This window comes from Lepidothrix coronata, unplaced genomic scaffold (genome assembly GCF_001604755.1).
Source record: "Lepidothrix coronata isolate B3197 unplaced genomic scaffold, Lepidothrix_coronata-1.0 Scaffold112, whole genome shotgun sequence".
In the NCBI taxonomy this organism is placed as follows: domain Eukaryota; kingdom Metazoa; phylum Chordata; class Aves; order Passeriformes; family Pipridae; genus Lepidothrix; species Lepidothrix coronata.
The window spans coordinates 2,752,013-2,775,113 of NW_016690292.1; the positions used below are offsets into that span (position 1 = coordinate 2,752,013).

General features: G+C 40.0%; 1 protein-coding gene across 18 annotated transcripts in view; it reads right to left on the bottom strand.

Moving 5' to 3' along the window:
* Window positions 1-23,101, bottom strand: part of PTPRF (protein tyrosine phosphatase, receptor type F) — a 375,587-nt gene that overhangs the window by 287,619 nt on the left and 64,867 nt on the right. The window lies entirely within an intron of this gene.

Genomic DNA, 23,101 nt, shown 5'->3' on the forward strand with positions numbered 1-23,101 from the left:
GAGCCAAATAACTACATCCCTCAGAAGGATAAGTGATTCAAAATTATGCAAATGCACAGAATGCATTATTTAGCCTTTATCATTTACGAAGTACTCATTTAGCAAACAGTTTCAGCACTCTTACAGAGAGTGTGACAATGCCCTGAAATCCGGGTGTCTGACAGTTGCTGCGTCATGCACTGACCATCATATCCTCGGTGGGAGAGGGAGCGGGTTTGCCCCAGCTCAGAGGTGGGACACGGGACTGGGACAGCCTGCCTGCCCACTGCCCCCTGTGCTCAGAGGTACCTCCACCTATCCCCTCATACACACCCCTCTCTCATCCCCTCACCAACACAGCTGAGCAGCACAACAAAAATCCCCTCACTTTTTTCCCATTTTCGAGGGGAGAGGGCAGTTCCCTTCCTCCTGGCACAGTGTGTGGAACCAGCTCAGGAGCTGCTCAGACAAGCACTGGAGCTGGTAGGAGGGGAGCAGCACTCCCCCCCTTCTGCTGGCAGCCTGCCCCAGATCAGACTGGGATGTATTGGAAACCTCAGCCCAGGGAACTAGAATACACTCACCTTTCCAAGGACTCAGATCCATTTAAAACTCTACTCTAATAACCTTCACAAACAAATATATTATGCAATTTATGTTATGCAGCGTTGACTTCAATGACTCTGTAGCAGTGCTTACACTACTATATTTACTTCTGGCACACACTGGCAGCCTTCACTGCAATCATTCTGAGCGTGTTCCTGTTATAAACCTGGAGGTCTTACCCCGCCAATATCTATGCACAATGCTCCTCAGTATGTTTTCTATGTTTTCCAGAGTTTTGACTAAGTTGTTCCTCTTTCTTCTGTCCCTTCAAGCTTCTTCGTCTAGAACATGTCCCACCTTTTTCCCCCTTTCACACAGGCTCCCAGTTTTCTACCCCTGCACCTTTCCCTCAGTATAAGGTCTCCAATTCCCACCTTCAGCTTGTCCCACACTGTTGATTTCCATCCCTCAGGTGCGAATTTCAGACAAGCACCCTGGCACCTCCTGCCAGGCTCCCGGAAATTTGAGGAAAGCCCTCTTTCAGGCATGCACACATCCACTTTGATGCTCATGACCCAGATTAGCATACTAAAGAAGAGAGATTACACATATTTGGCTTCTCCCTTCCCCCACAACTAACAGGATGACCATATTTCAGTACTGGCTCTTTCCACTCTCTTCATCAATCTACTGTAAGAATGGCAATAGCATCTGAGTGGAATCCATCCAGCAGCAAGTGGTTTGTTAAACCCCAGGACATGCTGCATACAGAGAAGGATACTTAAACTACTTAAAAGACAACCCTTTATTACATGCATAAAAATGCTTGAAATTTCTCTAAGCCAACACTTGAAATTAATAATCTCCTTTAAACATATCAGTCTCTGCTGCTGATTGTTATACTGGTTTTTATGCATTTTTTTAATTTATTCTTTAAAAACCCTATAGAATTTCCTGTAGTTCTCACAGACATAGTTGAGGTCATCCATGGTACACACTCATGTATTTCACTATAAACTCCTTTCTCCCAAAAGCATAAGTAGATTTTGCATTTGTATAGTAGGGGCAGCTCAAGTCAACTATTCTCAGCTATACCACAGTGACTCTACTGATAAGAAAAGGAAGGGGAAACAGTCACCAAAAAAAAAAAAACAACCAACAAACCACCTCTTCTACATTGGAAATATTAAGACAAAGAGCAAAGAATTTTAAGATGAGGCTAGAAAATACTCTCAGTCATACCAAGCACTGTTTAACATGCAATTTAAGACTTGGAAATCCCTGCCACAAGAGGACCCATGCATGCTAAAGTGATCACTTCAGCTCTGAATTTCTTTGCATGTGTTTGTCTGACACATATTTAAAATTTTACACTGATTCAGTTTTGGATGTCATAGCCAACTTTATAAAACAGATGTTCTGCTTATAGGGGGAGAGGTATTTGCTGCTGAGGATTAAATATTAACAGAACAAAATAATCAGCAATGACGAAAGCGGTGATGGCAGTTCACTGGAGATAACCTCCTCCCTGAAGCACACTGCAGTCTCCATCGCGTTAATGTAGGCTGTTAGAAGCCTCGAGTGACGAAAGAGAGACCATACCAACAGGATTTTAGCACACAACTTCCCCCCCTCCCATAAGTTAAACTCAAAGCCAGGCTGCCGGGAGTAAGTGCTGTGCTGCACGTCCCCTGCAGCACCCTGAGCAAGAGCCCAGCACCTCCAGCTGCACCTGGACACCTCTGCTGCTGAAAGCACGAGCACCACCTGGGTTTTCCCAATTTCCATGTGCCAAGCCCAGAAGAGTATTTTCTGGAAGTCTTCAAGGCTGCTTTTTCAATCCGTGAGACAGTATTTACTGATCAGACGATACCAGTAGCCATGAGCCTTTCATGCAGCATTGACAACAGCAAGGAATTCCTCACCTCTTAGTAAGCTCACACACTGTCTGACGCAGCAAGAGGCACTGCGAGGGGCCAAGAAAAGCCACTACTTATCACAAGAAAATGGCAAATTGTGAAAATCCTGTATTGCAAGGTTAGCTGCCTAGGCACGGCTTTAATAGAGCTCCATAAATACCTCAGTCTAACACTGACAGAGGTTAAAAACCTATTATCTTTCCCAAATGACAGTGTGAACACATGTTCAATCGTACACCCCGCCTCACCAACCTACAAAGTAGATTCTGCTCTTTCAGCTTCCACAAATACAAACCACAGGGAGCTTTTTAAATGAAAGCATTATGAAGATTACATTAGGCAAGTTTGATCTACTGTAAAACACTCGCACACAACATTAAGAGGCAGAACAACCTTTAACACCTGCTTTCTCTTCAAACATAGCTCTATCTCTGAGCATGGCTTGGCTCCTGATGGGATGAAATCTCAAGCTAATTTGTATGGCTTACTCCACCAGCAAAGAACACTTTAAATGTCTGGGACCTAAGTGGCCCACTAATACCAAACTGGTGAGAATATTCTCCCAGAAGCACAAACTCCAGAGAGCTGCTCAGCCAGCTGCCACCCCGAAGCACGGATCCACAGGGCAAAGAATGTTTTCACTCCTGGTGTGAAATGTTGTGACACAAGAGGAGGTGCGGCAGCTGGAAAAGGAGTGCGCAATCCGAGCAGTGCTGAAAAGTCATCATCATAAATATTCACAAGCAGGCTGATTTGTTTTCTTACTAATGGCGCATTGTTATTCACAAATATTAATTAGCCTCCAAATACCACCTGTTACTCAGCCTTCCCCTCTGCTGAGTGCCATGGGCTCCCTGGCTGCGGAGGCTTGCAGACCCTCCGTGCTGCTCAGAGATTTAATGATGTTTCAACTTCCACAGCTCACTCAGCTACTGGGAGGAGAGGCAGGGAATAATTACTTACTTATGTCTTTCTCTGCTGACCCCTCTGGAGAATGAAATGAACAGCTTTAATGGTCTCTGAAGGGAGGCTAGTCCACTCCTCCTTAGATGGGAAGGATGACAACTGCACCACTAGGTCTTTGGAGTGGAGAACACTTTTTAAAGATCCAAACTTCAAAGATCTCAAAAGGTGAGAGTTCAAACTCAAAATTTCTCCCCATTGGAGGAAGGAAAGCTGCTAATGCAATCACTCGTGTTTCCAGCAATCACTCACACTTCAGACAGAGCTGAGGCACCAGGAATTGCCTGTCACATCCTACAGTACAAATAAATCTCAGTCTGCCTGGAGGAAAGCTGTTACAAATCTCGGCAATTTTCTCTGGATTTCTTTAGATCACTTCCTCAAAGGGTTTCTCTGTAGGTAAGAGGTACAGATGCAGGCAGACAACCAATGCAAGATTCCTCCTCCCCACCAGCAACAGCAAATGTGTTCTCTTCTCTTCCTAATCATGTGCATCACCCTTAACATGAGAAAGTTGGGCAGAACATTGGTGAAACTAGGTAAAGGACTAGTAAAATGCACAAGTTGGTAGCACACCTAAGGTTGAAGATGAAATGAATGATGAAGTACTGTCTTGGTCTCTACGAACCCTGGATGGAAGATCCCTCAGACCTCTGAAACACACACATCCTGCTCAGTGTCAAGCAGAGACAACCAGGGAGTATGAGCTTATCGTGATGAATCCAAACTCATACAATAAAAGGAATGGGACTACTTTGAGCGTGGGCTCACACCTAGTCCCACTGGAGGAGGTGAACCTGAAGCATCCTCCTCACAGCTGCCAGCAGAAAGACTCAAGCTCCAAACCCCAGCATTTGGCACTTCCATCGTCTCAGGAAGCAGTGCTGCCTTTTCAGTGCAAATGCAGCACGAAGGTTGTTATCCAACAGCTGACAGACTCGATACCAAGGCACAGACATCACCTTGTATGCTTCCCAGGAAGGAGACACAATCTATTCAATACACCTTTCTGCAGCATCAGATTTTTCTTACCAACCAGCATGATTTCACTGGTACAGTCCAACCTTAATCCTTCTTAACAGGTTTTATGCATCGAGCCATCAGCTATACAGAACAACTGGAGGAGAACAGAAATCACAGATTTAAGGTGAAAAATTGGAGCAGTTTTTGCTGGAAAACATAACTAAGGCACAATTTAACCTTGTCCTGGCTAAATATGGAACAGAGGATACAAGGGCTTGATATCCTTAAACTCCCAATAGAAAAAAAACCAACTCTGCCATAGCTCCTGCATACAGCAACAACCCAGGACTATCAGGATTTTCTGAGAGTTTGGTTAGCCTCACACTGAAGTTCCTAAGATTATAAAACCAGCAAGTGGGAGGGCAAGGAGCACACAAGAATATCTAAAGCCATTTTCCCAGTGACTGACAAACACAGTACTGAATTTCTTAGGGACTCGGATGGCTGGAGCTGAAGTTAAGCTTCACTAGAGCTATATTTAGTTCTGCACAAATACAAATTAGGAAACACTTTCTTCCCAGTTACTAATGTAGTGTGACAGGAAACAATTATTTGCTCAGTGTCTAATGTTACCTTTGGTGAACATCTAGCTTGCAGAAATTGTATATTGTATAATAGAGAACGAAGTTGATATTCTGCATATCAGTGAGAAAACTTATTTAAGAAGATGAAGCAGCATTTGAGTTGCACACGTCTGAGCTACACTGGTCATAGCTATGCAGACAGTTAGTGCTGAGGCTTCTTCTGCTTTGATACTAAACTACAAAGTGAGTTTGTTTTCCAAAAAGTACATTAATTTATTCAAGAACTCTGTGGATATCTAAAGAATATCATGGCTCCTCCTCCAAAGCGTAAAACAGAGCTGGGCACAAAGACAGAACAATTAAAATAAAAATAAAATTCATCTTTTATGATTTCAAGTGCCAGTTTATCTCTATGAAAAATGCAATTCTGTGTCACAAGGGAGCTCTCAGCTCAGCAATCGCTTCAGTCTTCAACGTCTACAAAACACAAAAGATAACAAAATACATGATTCAAATGAAGGGCTAGTTAGACCTTGGAGAACCAAGCCATGATTGTATAAAGGAATCCCACGTGCTTCTGAAGTGCTCAAAAGGCCGCCCTCAAAAAATCCTAGGCATGTGGCTGAGAAGAAACCCTGTTCCTGCCTACTACAGCAAGAATGCCAACTAACAGGCTTGGAGTTTCCAAGCCACCCACCACAGCATCTTTACAGGCTAAGGAAGTTAGAAAGCACACAACCCCACTGCAGAAACATGTCCTTTCTTCTGGCACCACCAGGCAAACACTTGCCAGGTCCTTCACTGTACTGATTCACATGAGTATTTCTAGAGCTGGAGGAGGTGCCATTTCGTGCTTGGCTTAAGTGATTAAGACCCAATATAACCAGAAAGATGCATTAAGTGTCTGCATTCTGATGTGCTGGTGACCTTTCCAGTTGCAGCTCCCTTTGAGATGGAGGGCAGATGAGCACTTGGCACCAGCCAAAAGACCATCAACAGCCAAGTCTTCTCGAGCCAAAGCTGGACTACTAAAATACATCCATGTCTTTGCCTAACCTTTCCCAGCTTTCTTCTGGAAAAAAAAAGGAGCTGATAAACATTTGGTTTCTTGGTAGCGTTTCGTAAAAGATTATCTATTATTTTGACAGTAGGTTCTGGGAGCAGGCGAGAGTGAAATGTGAGTTCTGGGCACAAAGCAAACAAACCTCTCAATGTAAGGCAAAACATTTCTTAAGACATTATGAACAATCTCTCTTACCTGCAAGTGCCAGGCATGACTAATTTTGATGAATAAGTTACAAGGATTTCCAGGGAGAAATGACACCTCCACTACTCCCACCTGTATAAAATCTAGGAACATTGCTTATATGCTCTATCTTCTTTGAGGATCCGGAGGCAAGGGGGAAAGATTCAGGTCTGACCAGGAATTTTGCTTCAGGTGCCCATAAGGTCCTGCCTGTGGTTTACTTGCTACATGTTTACTATAACAAGGTAATTCCTACAGCACTGTCTATATTGATCAGCAAAACCAGTGCTGAAATCAAAGACTTATCTTGTCTACACGGTTAGAGGGAGGGGGGGCTAAATTTTTGTCAGATATATCCAACTGACATGCTACCATTTTATTCCAGCACAGCTGTACATCTCGCCCCCATTTCCAATAGCATCAAAGGAGCGGGAACAATCGCGGATCCGCATCACGGGGTAGAGGTGCACATCAATATTCAGCCCACAGATCTCGCTAGTACCAAAAGGGCAGCAGCTACGTCATTTTGTTCAGAGATGTACCAGATTAAAGGCTTTCCTCTTTCAGCAGCACTCACACAGCCAGAGTGGTACGCCAATAAAGGCACGAGCCTGATAAAACAAGAAGTAGCCGAAGCTCTTCATGCAGCTGATGCAACATCCGTGTATTTTCTCCCTTACTCGTGTTATTCCTGTACATATAACACTACAGCAACACTCTCCGTGACTCAACAAGAATAGCTGGTGTCAAACTTTGCTGAAGAGACCAGACTGGACTTTCAGCAGTCAAGCACACATAGGCCACGTTCACCTAGTTTCCAAGAAGCATTAAAGTTATTATATGACTCAACACTGCTCCTTGACTGTTCTCGCAAAAGAGAGGACACAAAGCATAACAGGGCTCTACGTTGGAACAAGATGAACAATTTGCCTGGAACAGACTCCTTTTCACTAGAAATCTCATTTCACACCTTCTCTCACTCCTCCAAAGACTCATCCACTTGCCCTCTTTATCACAGCGCTAAAATAATCAGGAGGAAAAGTAGGAACCTCCTTTCTGATACGGGTTCCCATGTAGCGCCTCCTCTCCCCCTACTTAAGAGTACTGAGCTTTTAAACAAATGTATAATATGAATGGAGTATTGAAGAACTTAACAGAGCTTTACAGAATGAGGAAGCAAGGATGACTGGCATACAAATTATTATTAGCTACTGAGTAATCAAAGGGATAAAGACACGTGTTTCAAGAATTAAGAGTAGCTAATTATTAGTAATTAGGATTAGTGTTACTCTTTTTAAGAAATTAACTGCTACACATCAGCCTAATGTGTCTTTTCTTGCCTACAGAATATCTAGTACTGGACAGGATGCCTGAATGATGGTTCTCTTTTCATCCAAATCATCCACTCCCCAAACAGCCACCCCAACCTTGGAGTCTGCCAAGGGTAAACCAGAAGAAATATTTTGTTCTATACACAAGATCTCAAAACCCCAGCTCTCCACATTGTATAAGCCACAGTAACAGGGCTGTCCAAGAAAAACCTGTGCTGATACTCAACTGCCTTGGAAAAGAGAAAAGGAGCAGAACTTTGCCACTGCCATTTTGCCCAGGATGAGCTAGAAAGGAGCACTCTCCAGGCACTGCTCAGTGGTTCCCCACCTTGTCTTTTGCAAGGTTTTAACTCCATATCAAGCACATTCCTGCAGAGAACTGACTTTAAGGGAATCAATCTAGAGAAATTTGAAGGCTTTTAGAACAAGAGAAAACCACACGGGTAACTTGCCAACACCAGCAGAGCAGAACAGCTCTAGTACTGGGGTGCAGAAATGAATTTGAGACAATAAGACATCCAAACAACTACATTACTACAAACTTTTAAGAGTGACACTGATAGGACAGACAGCATGAAATCAGAGCTAGGGTTGTTCTTTTGAGGATTAGTGGCTCTTAGCCTTCTTTGGTTGCCTTATGGCTTACTCCACATGACAGTAAATTCAGATGGTAATGGAAAAAAGAATTATAAGAATCATTCCAAAATTAATGCAATACAGTGGAATGGTTTGATTGGTTTTAATCCATCACAATTGACTCAGACTGTCACAACAGGATAATCTTCAAGCAGCTAGCAATAACATCTTGCTCCGGCATACAACCAAGAAAGGCAATAAACAGCATGAAGGAAAATTTCAGAGGAACTATTAGATCAAGTTCACATTAGTGTTGCCAGAAATGTGTCCTCTACTGCATTGAAGAGCTGATGTTTATCTGTCTCTCTACAAGGCTATTGATATAAAGCCCAAAGACCCCTAAGAATGTATTAACACTGGAGAATTAGCAGCAACATCCAAACCAGTAAACAGCTACTACAAGCAAACCCTCACTTTAAGTATAATCAAGCTTTCTTAACACCTTTATGAGACATACTAAGTTTTTTCTTTCCTTCTCCTTTAAAAGGGGCATGAAAAATTAGAAATGAAATGGCATCAGTCTGCATGAACCAAACATGTATTCCTTTCAGCAGCAGCAATGCTGCTGTCCCAGACAAGAGCTGGAACTGCAGGTCATTTACACTGGAACATCCAATCCCTGCCAACTGACTAAAGGCGAGCTGCAGCTTAACATTAAAACACAAGTGTCTAAAGTGAACGTAGATTAACACATTTCCTATATCACACATTCATTACTATGGAGCATCCATTCAGATGTACATTAAATGTGGAGGGATACACTCACAAAATCTACACAAGCATATTTTTAAATAAACAACTTTTCCCACTCCCATACCAGAATTATCATGAGTTATAATCCCCAGTCAGTGATCTTCTATAATAGAAAGTATTAAAACAAAGACCACTGTAAAAAGATATTTACAATACAAACGCTTTAATTTTCACTTAGTAAAATAAGCCAAAATCCTGTCTCAGAAATGCCTGTATTTCAATTTTATATATGTGAATAAAGCACCAAAAAAATTGAATATCTTGATAATAGTAAAATAAATGCATCACATACCCATTTTGCTCTACAATTCGACCTTTATACCATCATGCACTGAAATATTTGTGTCTTTGGAAACTCACAGAAAACTGTATGTGACACCAATGCAACAAACACACTACAACACAGACTCCCACATTACTTATAATATCAGCACTACATATTTAGAAGGATGTTAACAATATCAAATACTACAGTAAAAATGGACAGTTTTGGATAGTCAGAATTCTTATTTCTTGTAATCACAAACACAAGAAATCGTAATTTCTTGTGATCACGTAACATTCTTGTATAAGTGACATCCAATAAAAGAATCTCTCAGATAAATTCATGTCTCCTTCCACATCAAGGGTTTTTCCTTGAGAAGCAAAATAAATGTTTACTTTGAATGTTAATTTAAATAATGTCCTAAAGTACTTAATAAAAATTAGACTTATGTTTCTAATTTTATATACTTGTAAATACATATAACATTAAAATTAATTTATATATCAAAAGTATTCAAATTTAATATACCTTCAAAAACCCTACACTTGCTTGCCATGTCTACAAGAAAGGCAAATCACCAGACTAAACAACTGAAAGTAATGCACTAAACCAACTCTAAATAGCGATTGACCTTTTGACTGATGTAGAAATAGCTTTTTTCCTCATTTCAGTTTATCCAGTTAGTTCATTTCAAAGACCTGATTTGCTCAAAAGAAGAAATCAATTAAGAAATAACATACCATGAAGATCTTGAAATAAACACTAAGTGCAAGAGGATGAGATCTACCATTTACAAAATCATCCAGTGCCAAAAACATTTTCCAGTCACTGTCCAGAATTAATACTATAACTGTTTTAAACCTTGAAAGCCCTCCCTTACCCATACAAAAAGCAAAATGCACTAAGTTTGCTTCTGATTTATGTACCCAGTAAATTTAAGAAAAACTTAGTTAGCAATTTTATATTGTTTCATGCATTTTAACTGAATTCAAATTTTGACATCAATATTACTATATATTCAGCACTCAATATATGTTAAACAACTATTTCTCTACCAAAAATATGAAATACCTGAATGCTTATTTGGCACAGTCACACAATTTTAACATATGCTTATAAGATTGACAAAAGGTGTTACCTTAACCTAAAAGCTGTACTTCGCAGCAAGTCAAGGCAATCTAATAATTACCAAACTACTAATAATTAACCTCTCCTTTGAGAAATGTAACAAAGTCAGATCAAAGTAACCAATTTACTTCAAAGTTTCTGCTTGATTTACATCATTATTTAAATCATGTTTCACAGAACGAGATTTTTATTGCAAAGCAGAAAAAAAAAAGAGTGGAAAGATTTAATGAACTCTGACAATGTTTGCTATTTTTAGTGCCATACCAAAATCACCATATATTTGGCAGAAAGATTCCTGAAGGTCCTTGGGCTACCCAATTGGTTTTGTAGCTGATAGCCTTTCATTTCAGAATACTCTGATGGGGTAAAGCTCAAGAGTGAGTTATTTTGCAATTACCTGGGAGCTGGAGAGCCTGGGATGCTTGAACAGATTTGAGCATATCCCTAATCATGCTGGGATTGTGCTCCTGCTGGTGAATGAAGCCTCCTAAGTATCTCCTACTCATCCATGCACCAACAAGCAACATCTCAGTGATACTTCAGAGCCCGCAGTGGGATTAAGCAAAACATCCCGGAGCTCTGACACAATGTTTTACTGATGAGGTAGAGAAAGGAGGGAAGGACAACCTCTTATCACCGCCATGGTATTTTTCCTTTATTACAAGAATTAAAGAATTATGAGAAACGTACAAAGTTAATGCAGACAAATTATTTTTTTTAATCTCACTAGTATTTTAATTAAAACCTTTTGTCATGTCTGCTAAGCAAGTTCAAAGTATTGCAGTGCAGTAGCAATGGTAATGCAGAAGTCTTCTTATGCTTGGGGAAAAAAATGTTTTCAACTTTTACCAAATCAGCGACTGTAATTACTAGAGGAATAAATCAAATTTATAGCAGGCAAACACAAGACATAATCATTTTTTTTGTGTGGCCATAAATGAGTTTTTGTTGCAACGTGATAAAGTTTAACATTTTCTGCATGTCAGACAGACTATTTTGATAATATTCTTTACATTTCCTCCTTATTAATGAGATGAAAAATTTGCTATTAAGATATGCAGGTCATCACAATACATCTTGTTACTGGATAAGCTTCAACAAAATCTCAAAGTACTTTTTTCTAACCACATTAACACAACAAATGCGTAGCCAAAATTCTTGCTTCCGTATCAGAAAAGATTCTGTTCTTGCAAAATATAAAGAGGTGGAATCCAGCAAATTACGGCAAATCAGTTGGTTGTTGTTGGTTTTTTTATTATTCTGTTCAGAATGCTGCAACGGGGGAGACAAAAGCAGTTTTATGTTTCATTATATCCAAATTTTTTTTTTCAATTAACTGAATGCTAGACAAAAAAAAAAAGTTGGCGCTTTTTTTTTATCATGCCAAGGACTACCTCTGCTATTTAAAAGTGTTTTCACATCTCCACTTTCACTACTAGCCTTTTGTGAAGAACGATTTCTGATTGCTAGGCTATTTTTCATTTGCCTACCTCTATTCATGAAAAGAAGGGAGCATGTAAAACGGCAGATTTGACTGACTTTGAAAAAACTTGAATAGCCTGCATACGGAAAACTGATTACGGGTCTGCAAAACCTAAAAGTAATGTTATCAAAATGTGGGATCGCTTCGGTACACAATGGCACTGCTAACCACGGAACAGCTCGAGCACTCACTGGCATCCAACCACAATAGCACGTCCTGAACACAAGTGATTTTGTTCTTTGCTTGAATGTCAGTTTGGAAGAGTAAATATGTACATGGCACACACACACGTTTGAGCACATACACAAAGGCTGCTCGTAATCAAATAAACCTGGTAGCACGTACCTGGGAAAAAAAAAAAGGCATTTTTTTATGAGACCCCCTAGCTCAAGTCAGCGAAACAGTTTGGACCAAGTTATCCCAGAATTACAAATTTCAGCTTCCCCCTGATGCGGTCTGAAAAATTACAGTGGAAAGATACAACGGAAGATACTGCAGGTAGACTGTCACCTGGGTGAGAGATGGCTGAGCGATGCCACCACCACGGGAAGGATGGCTCCGAGAACGCTTCTGCAAGATCGCTGCGGAAAGACCTTTATCAGCTAGCTACTATAAATTTATTTTCTGTGAAGGAACCTTCTGGCACAACATGCAGAGAAAGGACATAAAAGGCAATCTGTCTGCCAATGAAACTAAAAAGTGAATGTGAAAGCAGGAGAGGCAGCGTATTTTGCTGAAATATGTAGATGTGCCACTTAGATCCCAATGCGTTGCCACTGTCTGACACCAAAGGGTGAAATGTTCTGATCTCTGCTGACAATTTTTATACTGAGAAAGTCTCCAATATTTCATTCAAAGCCCCTAAACGCCCATCACCACCTCTCCAGAAGCAAGAGAGTTGGGTGAGTCCTCTGCAAGTCTGGCAATGGAGCTTGTGGACCATCTCGCCAGCATCACTTGTTTCCATCTCAGCAGCACTCGCCTATCTACTTCCAGAAGACAACTGAGGACCACAGAAACCAAATTCACTTTTTTTTCTACAGCAGAAAATATACAAAAGCACTCAGGAAGGACCACTGCAGCCTGCATCACCAGCAGGGGAGGGGGCCAGCATCACCTGCGCTGCTGGCCAACGCACATGAAGATCACAACTCTGCAGAGAGGGGTAGGATGCTTCTGCCTGCAGAGAGCTTAAGCAGTGAAATAATCCAGAAACGAGTTTTGGATTTTCCTTTCTTCTCACTTCTGTCAGATGCATACACAGAAAAAATTAGGACCCATGTAATACAACTCAATTTTCAACAAGGCGATATTAAAATATAATTAGCTAAATATTTTAAAATACAAATATGAAGATTAAGTAATGCTAAAAGAAGGCACAGAATCTAAAGGGCAATGGATCTAAAGATACACTTTTAAATATTTAACCAATTTTTTTCCTGAGGCCACGGGATCCAAAGGGCAATGGATCTAAAGATACACTTTTAAATATTTAAGCCAATTTTCCCCCTGAATTTTTATCATCCTATTAACATAAGTTTATACATTTTGTATAATAAGTTTGTGCATTACAATGTTTTTTCAATTGTTTAATCTTCCTATTTCTATTTTTTGAACATCCAACAATTGTTCAAGCCTCTGGGTGTATTTATTTTAATTAAATACAACAAAACCTAAGGAAAAGCTTTTGCATTTTTTGAAAGAGGAGACCACTCACAATTTTCCTCCATGTTTTGCAATAGAGATCTGTCAGATACATCCAGAGTAACCCCACCAAAGACAATAGCTGTGCCAGCAGCAATTTGTCTGCATTGTGAAGGCAAACGTTTAACAAACAAAATAACACAAAGAGTAATTTAATATTTGTATTGTGTTTGCACAAAGAAGTGCTGATGAGAGCCAATACTGAACACACGGGGTAGCACCTTCCTCCCTGTGCCCGTACAGGGGGACACTCCCAGACCCCAAAAGAGATGGGTGACGGACAAGGTCTGGGACAGACTGACCCTCTGTTCCACCTTTACTTTCCTTTAAGCAATAAAAAGCATCTGTATTTATCCTACAAAGATGGACATCGACATATTTTGACAAAAGACCTGCCCTCCATCAAAACCCAAGCAAGACTGCACACCAGGCAGGTCCTCACTCCACCGGCGGGTTGGCAAAGCACCACTTCTCTCTACACAAATTCCTGCTGACAGACCTATGTATCAGTCTTACTGCATTTACCTCCTTCCTGGGGGTTTTACTTTTTGTAAAGGTACACTCAAACCTGTGGTGACACCAACTTAAACACGGGGGGGGAGCAGTCTCTCCACTCTCCATGTTCACCTGAAAGCAGGTAATGCCAAGCTCTGCCTTCTCTTCACTCACTGCCATCTACTCCCACTATCAGAACAGCACAGTTCAAAACACAGAAGGTAAATAGAAAGGCTTAAAAGGCTTCCTCAAGCCAGAAAAGTATCTTCTCACCATTTATGCCTTTTCACTGCAACCAATTTCTTCCACAAAAAAGCCTGCTCTCAAGGTAAACTCCTTGCACTGCATAAGGGCAGCAGACTCCAACAGCACTACAGATACCATCAGAAGAGGTTTCCTAAAATCCTGCACAGACATGCAGGAACTGCACATGCAAGGAAGAAAACAGGATCTTCGTGGTCTTCCAAGCCCACTACTCTAATGGCATGCAAATGCAGAGGAGACAAAGGTAGACAACGCTCAAAACACGTGCTACTGCTTTGGAATGTTATTTCATAATATTAATAGTTACCAAAAAAGCATAGTGGTATCTGATAAAGAATTTTTTTATTTTAATAAGCTTACAGTGATGAGAAGTTCTTCACCAAACTCACTATTTTATTGAAAATGCAAGTACAAATTCAAAATAAATTGCAAGGCAGAATTTTAGGGTGGCTATCCATATATGGATCTAATTAATGAATACAAGCAAAGTTTAACAAAAGGAGTAGCAAATAAACAATTTCACATCATGCAAACTGCCCTGTACTTTTTGGAAATAACCTGAAAGTAGTCTACTTCATCAGAGACTGCAGACTACTTAAGAAATTGTCTTCAAAGTCTGAAGAAGACTGAGGGACAAGCAGCACTCTTCTTCTCAAACACAGTTACCCAAGTGGTGCTCCTCAAACTCACAGAATATTCCTCCTCCCCTACCCCCCCCAGTCCTTCAGAAAACTTTAAAGTCATATTTGCTTTAACTCCATTTCTCCTATGCTAACAGAGAGCCTTTGTGTATATTAGGTTCCAGCCTCAATTTTACATCTTTATATATTTCACCTCATTCTAGACTTCCCCTCACCAATTCCAGGGATCTGGAGAAATAATTTCCCAGAGTGAATTACTTATTAAAAAGCAAACATAGCAATGAAAGAGCCCAAACTAGGCTCTGTGCGAGGCCAGAGTAATAATCTCAACTCTGTGATCTCTCCCAGACAGCCAACAAAGGGGCAATTACAGTGTAACACCAAGACTCAGCTCACATTTTGGGAGGATTACACCCAGAAACACGCTGCTAATATTCACATTTAAGATCTCCCAGGGCCCCATTACTTCTTTCTTTTTCAATAACATATAGAATTTCTCTGGCATTCAAAACAAAATCAAGCCTTAACAACCCAGTTTCCCAAAATTTGCTTCCTTTTAGTTGTGACAACACAGAAATTCATGCTGAACTATTCAGCTATCTACCTGGCCAATTTTATAGCTTTATTCATACCCTGAGTGAATCATATTTATTAAATTATATATAAACATGGTGTGACATTCTGTCACATTACCTTTCATTATGCAATTCCATCCTATAGAAATAAGGCCTGATGATGGTTTATACAGTCATTTGGAAAATTAATCCTGGGACAGATGTCTAAAAAGTGTCAGAGAAACAACCTGATCACCTGAAAAGCTTCCAAGGGGGTTGCAATTCCTCACTCCCTTAAACCTCAGTAATTTGGCTCCCAGGCTCCTGGTGGGTGCTGGGAGTGCTGCAGGGACAGGATGGGCAGTGGTGCACATCATGGCCAGAGGACTGTCTTACCCTTAGATATCACAAAGTCCCCCAAAAGCTCCCTTTGTTCTCAAAGTTTCAAATCATGCTAAGGAAAACAAACCAAAACCAAATAAAAACAAAAACAAACAAACAAACCCACAAACAAACAAACAAAACCAGAAAAAACCAACCAACCAACCAAAGGAACAAAAAACCCACACAGCTCAGTTTTCTCCTCTGATAAACAGCCAGTGGGCAAAGGAGACCTCACATCTCCCATATCCTCACACCAAAACACCCCCACCATCCCTGCCACTGGGTATGAATGAAGCTCCCCCACAGCCAGGAACCACCTGCAGGACTCACTGCTGCTCCATCAGGTTTATTTGATCACACCCCTGCCTGCTCCCCCACTACTTAAACGCGGCAACTGATCTCCAAACCAATCAGGCTCATCATAAAGACACACTTAGTCCTGCAAGAACAGATTGTGTTGTAGCAGCACTGTCCATTTCACAGAACTTTAAATTAAATATGACATAAAAGCTCTGCTTTAGATGCCCCTTAATCGGTCTCCTGTTTATGGCAACCCTACCCTACATAAAAATCTGTCAAACACAGTAATTTCTCCAGCAATGTTCAGTGCACCAAACGCTTCCCCCTGCGCAAGTCAAGTGATGACCCACCTCCCCCCAGAGGAAAGCCAACAGAATGCTTTTATAACTTTTTTTTTTCTCAACAGTTCAGTTAACCTTAACCCCCTGTTTCTCTTCCATTTCCAGTCAGATGGCTTCCTCAGCTGAAAAATTTAATTCCCGATAAGACAACCTTTCAACCAACAGAAAATGGACTTTTGAGTAAGGGCAACTGGCTGCACCAGCGGAGGTTGTTCAATTCTGTTTAGATTTTTTTTCATTGTCCTCATAATCACCACGGCATCAGTGGACACAGAAATGAATTAAATTGCAAAAAATCCTGATGTGTCTTGATTTTCCACAGGTGCTGGCCAGCAGGCTCAGCCTGGCACCCCCACCGCTCGCACGGAAGAGGCACAGGCATGGAGAGGCTCCCACACCAGGAAAATTCACTGCAAAGGTAACTTACCATCCTATTAACGTGGCTTATGGACAGCTGTAAATTCACAGCATGACAACACTTTACGATGTTAAATAATGCATCGCATGTTGCACACATTTTATTGTACATTTTTCCACTTTGAAGACTTTCGAGGATCCTACATAAATTGCAGACAGCTGTCTGTTACTGTTAGTTGACAAGTTATTAAAAATTACATTATCTGATCATTTGAGAAACAGAATGCTATAGTGCCACTGTTTACTATGCTTTAACATGTGCATAAAAAGGAATGTTGTCGTCCAATTTTTAGGTGCTTACCCTGATGAGGAAATTAGCTTTTCAGATAAAGATATACTGCTTTTACAGCATCTGAATGTGTATTACTGCATATTCTGCATATTAAAAAAACAAAAAAATTACACTGAGAAGAGCTGTACTACATGAAGAAACTGCCGCTGGAAATACTGTAATTCTCTAGCTTTCCTGTAACTAAAATCCTGAAATAAATGTTGCATTAGCATACCTGTTTGTGCTTCATCTGCTGATAACAGAGCTTGGTAAAGGCTCGAGAAGCAGGTAAATTACAGAGCAAGAACTGTAAGTCAGGACAGTCAGCTTCCAACTTGTTTGAACTTGCCTGTATATTGCTAAGCTCAAACAGAATGTAAACTGCTGCCCTGTAACAGTTTAGATGACGTTAAACATCTTTCAAGCATAGTTATTTGTATTTTAATATTGCCTGAAGGTCCTAAACCAAGATCATAACCCATGATCCTGGATTTTCCACTATACAGTTCCTGTCTTGGAAACGTTATGATCTAATATAGACAAGATGCAACAAAGAAATACAACGAGCAGTCAAGGGAAGAGAAGAGTGGGAAGTCCTCAACTTAAAGGTACAGTTAGTTAGTTCTCTAACTACTGAAAAATCCCTCTAGGCAGGGAGCAAATAAAGATAAATAAGAGTAGCCTACACAGAAGCCCCTTTGAGGAGCAAATACTTAAGTAGTTCTGAGAAGCAGCTACAGTGCTTTGAAACCTGAACCCTAACTAGCATTATGTAATATAATTTATAATCTTAAACATTAACAATTTGCGGCAGAGGAATAACAAGCCATCTATATTCTTATCATTTTCTAAACAATTGAAAGGAATTGTTGCAAGTGATCAAGCAGCAAGAACTCGTACAACTCCTTCAACTCTTGGTTTGATCAGCTATTCCCATATTGCCAAAATACAAAGATCCTTTATTAAAGGCAGGTAAGGTACAACTAGTCTAGGAAGGGGAATTATAACCACTCATTTTCACTGCACTTTCAACAAGAATTACATTCCCCAAGGTTTCTATCTGCCTTAACTAAAGGCCATTTGCCTCTTCACAAAAGCAACCTAAGGAACCTCAAATTACTATGAACACCCTTGCCTGCTCATCTTATTCCTCCTTTGCAGATTTAAACCTTCAAATTAAATTTGTAGATTTTAATTTGCGAGGCTCATTTCTTATCCCCACCAACCATTTTGTAAGCCCAGTTAGATATTCTTCTGCATGAAGAGATCCCAGTGAGAAGAGGTCTTCCATTCTGGATACCACCTCAACAAAAATTATGTAAAAAACCCTGAATTTCATATATCCAGTGCAGCAATACCTTCAGCAATATAACTTGTAACACTCAAAGCATGCAACAAATAAGCAAACAAACAAAACAAAATGCAAGTTTGAGTCGTTTTCCATGACCACATTAATCTTCCTAAGAGCCACACTTGACTGTGACTGATTGGTTCTTGCAGCATAAAACAGCTTATGTGTAAGGACTAGTAATGGTATTCGCCTCATGTCACAACAGGGGATGGAGGGAACCAAAACCCACAAATCAAAGCTGAAAGCTTGTCCAGGACTGACAACTGCAGAGTAGAACCTGTGTCTCCAAGATGAGTAAAGTTACCACTAAAAGAAAACCACCACCAGTGACAACCAACCTTGACACTGTAACATCACAAGTGGAGAGACAAAAAAAACCAAAACCACCACAATTTACTACATAACCATCAAGACCTGCAGCTGTAAAGACCATGCACTGATTACAATCTCTGTTCTGGTATTTGTTTTTATTGCTGAATGCTCATCCTCCAAAAAACATCATCTGTAATACACTGAACCTGGGTTTCTGAGCAAAATATATGTAACATGGAACCCAGCCAAATACTACTGATTACACTGTCTCAAAAGTCTGCTGGCAAAGTATGCGTTGTTTCACAATAATCCTAAATTATGGAGCCTTCATTCTTTATGAAAATAATCTGTTATCTCTTGCTTATCTCGAGTTACCAAATATTTACTTCCTTGGACAAGGAAAAAGACCTTCTTCAGGTCCTTTTTCCCACTGAGTGGCCATGAACATGAATATGCATAGCAGTAAAAAAAGGATATAAAAATAGAAAGAAGGATAACAGAAAAAGACCTACTACTATCAATATTTGAATAATGAGGCAGCTTTATCTTCATCAGTATATCAACTTATTCACACAGGGTGACAAGAATATATTAAAGCTATTCTGAAGCTGGGCCATTAAATTGCTTAGACAACCTGTTAACCAGTGCTGCTGGCAATTAGGAATGCTTTCTCACTGGAGGTTTTCTGTAGAGCCATGCTTCAAAGGTTCAATGGGCCGTACATTAACTTACCAAGAAACATCCTGAGAACTGCTCCTCTGTCATGTAAGCTCACTGCTGCCAACTAATTAAACCTACAGTTCATATTCTGAAGAAGTCAATGTCCTCCTGCCAGTTTAGCATCTGCACAACCATGAGAAAGGTAACTCAGGTTAAAAAAAGCAGCCAGGCTACACTAATCAATGCTAGGTTGGCTATAAATGTCCTCCGTCTGTAAGTAATTTTTATTTACTTGTAGCACATCTAGATAAAAGTGTTTTTATTTTATGCTCCTGCAAACATGCACGATTTTGTACAGGTACTCATGTATGCACATGTAGATGCTTGCAAGGCAAATTCACTTGTTACTTTTCTGTTAAGAGAAAAACTTGGCATTTCTCTAGTACAAAGCTGTAAAAGCTCTCTGGAACGTTGATCCTAATCACCAGTGAAAAACTTGCTGAAAGAAGGGATCCACACCTTGCTGTAAATAGAGCTGTTCCACAAGGACTGGGGGAACAAGCAACAAGCTCAAAAAAAAAACGAAAAAAGCACTACTGGGCAAAGAATAAGCAGCCTAAGAACAAAAGGGCAATCGCCAATGTTTCAGTTCCTTTTGCATTAAGGAGATGGACTAAAAATGGTTCCTTCTAAAGGCCTATGACCAAACTGGAGGAATATGGGTTTGCTGAATGCATGGATGAATTATCCAAAACCACCTGGATAGGTTGCATCACCCTTCAGTGAGGGCAACAGTGGTGAGAAGAGGGGGATGAAAGCAGGATGCTGAAGGCACTCAGGGAACTCCTGTAACCAAGGAGTAAGCCCTGCTCTATAATCCTCAATGCACAGCAGCTCTGGGACCCAGAAAAGGTCTTTCAAATGCTCACACGGGGTGTGATTACTGCAGGTCTGATAGCAAATATATCAAGCTAGACCAGTACCAGACGATTACAGAACAGCAAACGCAAATGTCTGTTTAAAAAAAAAGGGGAAAACTAATTTTGTTATCTAAATGTTGGCTGATTTGATCTCAGGAGTAATGAAATGTTTTAAAACATTTCCTAAGACAGATAATTAGAGACCTGAAAAAAAAAAACAAAACACCAGGGTAAGACACAACTTGGGTTAACCAGCAATAATTCATGCCACATTTTCCCAGTATGTTTTGCAAATAAAACACAGTATTTCCTAAACATAATGCGGTAGGTCTCATTTATCTGGCTATCAGAAAACAACTCTGCAGTGTTATATAGGAAATAACCAATTTTGTGGGAGAAAATAAAAAGCAATAAAAGAATCCTAAGACAAATAAGGAAGAGGGTTAAAGTCAAAAGGTCAACTACGAACAAGAAAAAAGAGGTTACAGTGGTTACTCATAGATTTTTTTTCCCAAGGGTTCATCCTGAGACACATATATTTTAATTATAAATGTGTATGTACATGTGTATATATATATACGCACACATATATATACATATATATATATATAAATAAAAGTGACTTGAAGACAGAAGGAAAGCACTAATCAAGTTTGTTAAATATCAGTGTAGAGAATAACATCTGTCGTGCACTAAGAACAGGGTAATTTTAAGGACAAGTAACAAATATAGACCCAAATACTTAGTGCTACAGACAAAACTGTGCACTCAAGAAGAAAACAAGAATTTCTGGGACAATCAGGTAGAAAGCCATTAAGAAAGGAAAAATCTGGTGTATTAGATGGAGGACAGGTAACAGACACAGCTCAGAGAAAAGTCTCAGAGAAGCATTTTTGCAGCTCACATTATGTGAGGCTCAGTACAGCCCTGGTCACTCACATTCACAAAACATTACTTCAGAACAAGACTTTTCAAAGTATGCTTGACCAAATGTAGGTTAAAATATGGACCTTTTTTTTGTATTCTTTTAATACTATATCTTTTTAAATTTAATGTGAATGCTTTGTCTGTTCAGTGAGCAACAGCCGCACAAAAAAATATTTTCATTTGAAGTGGTGCTTGATACAATCACAAGGAGGACTCTGATGCAATTTCCCACAGAAGCAGTGGACAAGATGTGATGTGTATTCATGGCAGGAGAAAAATATAGAGAAAAATCTTGAGTAGCATTGGCATTGCTTTTCCCTTTAAAACCAAATTCTTCAGCATATTCCTCGGTGATAGAAAAATGGTGCTGGTAAACCAAGAAGGACAACCAGTGAAGGAACCAGAGAGCAGATAAGTGAATATATAGTTCTCTGCATCTAAACACTCCTCAGGCACCAGTTTCATTTCAAAAGAAGGTTCATGACAAGAAGAGACAGGGCAGGGTGATATGAACAAGAGGGGATTTGCTTTGCTTTACAGGACCCAAAAAAACCCCCCAAAACCCTTTGGTGTCAGCCAGTGCCTTCTGCAAACCCGAAAGGTCAGAAGTATTTCTTAACTCCCTCATAAATTATCCCAGAATGTTTTTCTTCAGTTAAAAATCTAGCTCCTGACATAGATCTCAACATCTGAGATTTTTCAATCTGAGCTCCACTACAGGCACTTCAATAACATGAAGATGAGGACACAAGGAATGACGCATTTTACTTCACGGCTAAATTATTTTGTTTTTAATTTAGAAACAAATTTTCAAATCCAATGGAGAGACTTCTCTTAGATCAACCTAATGCCAGAGGCAAGTGCTCCAACAGATAACTGATTTGAGAAGTAACCATTATAGTCACATTGCCTCACTCAGACCGCTCTAACGACTCCCAGATAATGCAACCAAATACCTCCCTTGCACAAGAAAACTCACACACCAACAGCTGGGAACACCAGGGCAGCCTAGACAGCGTATTTAGCACATGTGGATTTCTGACAATTCATTGCTTTTCAGTTTTTTGCTGCTGACAATAAGATAATAAACCTAACATTCCCCCTAGTAAAACAAGAGCTATTTAGCCCCTACAAGCTTCCACAACTCCTAACAGGAATTAAAATGGATTTAGAAGATTTGCAAAGGACTAAATTTTAGTCAGTACAGTCACACTTAAGCAGGGGAGAGAGGATGGCCTCCTGCATGTGTACAAGTCCTGCTGCAGTGGCCAAAGTCACTGTCCTCATCAAGGCACTACATGGAAAGGAAAAGGCATGTAAGTGAGCAGCAAAATATCACACTGGGGCACAATGAGAAGAACAGGTTCCTGACGCCTTAAACAAGCAATCCTACAATCTAAAGAAATAGGGGTTGGTTAAGATTAACCTATGCTGCATATCTGTTTTTGTTGGTAATTGTTATATTTTTACCGTGTTGGCTTCTCTTGAGTGGGAGGGGGGAAAAAAAATTAAATCTTTCTTGCAGCAAATTCCAGAAATGATAACTATGTAAATATCTCATTAATTCTACAGTATGTCAGTCCACACACTCTGTACAAATGTATGATATGTAAAAAAATTATTTCCACTTCTCTTTTCCTTATTTTAAATAGTGCAAGCTCTCCTCCTTTTCAGAAACAGCCCAACTTGAAGTTCCACTGATGAAAAGGAAAACCAAGCCCTTTAAAATGAGCTATTAAGTCTTTTGTATCTCAACCTGAGATG